Here is a 2,335-nt window from a genome sequence, read left to right as displayed (position 1 = left end):
AGGAGGGAGGAATGGATCCAGCGCCCCCCTCCCATCCTCCTCCAGCCCGCGGTGGGGAGGGTGGTCCTAGGCACTCCCTGCTGCCATAACAACAGCACCCCCCACCCCAAGAATATTAATCACTGCAAGCCCAGAGAGTGGCTGAGAGCGGAAGCTCCGCCCGCTCTGCAGATGCCCCCCCCCCCCCCCCCCTCGCAGGTGTCCGGGCTTCCATGAATTGCTTTGCATTATTTATTGCTTAATTAACCCCTCTCTTCCCGGAGTGCCCTAGGGCTGGCCCGAGGAAGGAGTGGGGGAGAGGGCACAGACCCCAGCCCCCTCAACAGAAGCCCCCCCCCATATCTCCTCCCCTCCCCTCCATTGGCTCCTCCCCCTTCCTTCCCCTCCGATTGGGTTCATCAGCCCCTCCCCCTCTCCGGCCTGGATATATGCTAAAAAGTTATGCATTATTCATGAGACCCTGCCTGGTTGGCCGGGGGGAGGGTGGGGGCTAGGCTAGCTCCTGGCCTGAGGTGTGGGGTGGAGGGGAGTTGACATGCAATGAGTTTGCTGAGTCCCCTCCCTCCCCCCCGCAGCCTAGAAAATTCCCAGCCAGGCCGGGCCAGGCTGTCGAAATTCGCCTCGATTAAATAAATATTCACGAGGGAGGTGCATTATTCATGAGAGGGCGGGGGCGGGGCCTGGGGCTGGGGCTCGGGGGGGGTGCTGGATGCGCCAGCCCTGGGCTCCCCGGGTGCTATGGAGATTCTAGAACCCACTCCCCCATCGGTTGCCGGGGAGACCAGAGAACATAGGTCCCCCCACTGCCCCACGTCGCCCGGGAGACTGGGGAGCAGGAGGCTGCTGTTACCGTGGAGACGCGAGAACGTGATCCCCGGTTGTCAGGGAGATCGGGGGCTCAGGCCTCTGGTCTCCAAGGGAGCTGGTTGCCGGGGCGACAGGGTCTCCGGGTGCAGGGCGGTGGGGATCGACGGGGCGGAGCGGGGCGGGGGACAGTGGGGGCAATTGCAGCTGGCGCCTGCCCGGGGGGCCGCGCGGCCTAATGGGCCGGCTAAAGGGAATCGATCGCGGCGGATGGGCCTGGCGGGAGGAAAGGGCCTGTACTGGGAAGGCGGGGGGCACGTGTGTGGCTGAAGTGGTGTGTATGTCTGTGTGTGTGTGCAAGTGCGTGTGTGTGCACCTTTATGCCTGTGTGCAAGTGGATGCGTGTGCCTGCGTGCGGATGTGTGAAAGTGTGTGTATGTGTGTGCACCTTTGTGCGTGTGTGCAAGTGTGGGTGGGTGTGCACCTGTGTGCATGTGGAGGCACAGCTACCAAAGTGTGTGTGTGCGTGTGCGTGTGTACAAGTGTGTGTGAGCACCTATATATATGTATGTGGATACATCTTTGTGTGTGTGTGCAAGTGTGTGCACGCACGGGTATAAGAGTGTAGGTGTGTGTATGTATGTGCAGTTGTACAAGCAGGTGTAAGTGAGCCTTTGTGCGTATATGTGCAAGTGGGTGTGTGGGTATGTGTACCTGTGTGCATGTGCATGTGAGTGCATGTGTACAAGTGTGCATGCAAGTGTGTTTGTCTGTGTGCATGTGTTTGTACACCAGTGTGCGCACAAGTGTGTGCAAATGTGCATGCATGGACTTTTAAGCATACGTGCAAGGGTGTGTGTGCATGTGTCTGTATGTGTGTGCATGTGTTCATGTGTATGCGTGTGTGCACGTGCATGCATGCACATGCACATCCATGGACAACTGTGTGCACCTGTGTGTATTCGTACAGAAGACTGCAGTGTGTATAACTGTGTGTACTTGTGCACATGCATGTGTATGAACATGTGTCCGTGAGTATATGTGTGTGCACATCTGTGCACTTCTGTGTGTATGTGCTTATGCCGGTGTGCGTGTAACAATGAATGTTTGCGTATGTGAACATTTTTGCAACTGTGCATGCGTGTGTGTATGCCCTGTGTGTACATCCACGTGCTGTTGGCTGCGTAGTGTAGGTAGCTGTGTGCGTGTACGCACAGTGCCTACATGCTGCATGGGTATGCCTGTTCGTGTGCCAGGACTCCTGGACCTGCCAGTGACCTTTACATATGTGCAAGGACCCCCGATGATTGCGCACACGGGTGTGCTAGCTCCTCGGGCTCAGGCCCTGGGTTCCCCCGTGGGAAGGGGCACCCCACATCCCTGCCCCAACCCTCGGCTGGGGAGATGGAGGGCTGGCGCTGTCCGCGGTTCTGCAGCTGCGTGAAGGGTCGGAGCTCTCCAGGGTCCTGCAGATGGGAAAGCCCGGACGCCTCGGTTCTCTCCAGAGTGTGTGTGTGTGTGGGGGGGGGGG

Source organism: Crocodylus siamensis, chromosome 8 (assembly GCF_052110815.1).
Source record: "Crocodylus siamensis isolate JL-2025a chromosome 8, ASM5211081v1, whole genome shotgun sequence".
Taxonomy (NCBI): Eukaryota; Metazoa; Chordata; order Crocodylia; family Crocodylidae; genus Crocodylus; species Crocodylus siamensis.
This window is presented reverse-complemented; position numbering follows the sequence as displayed.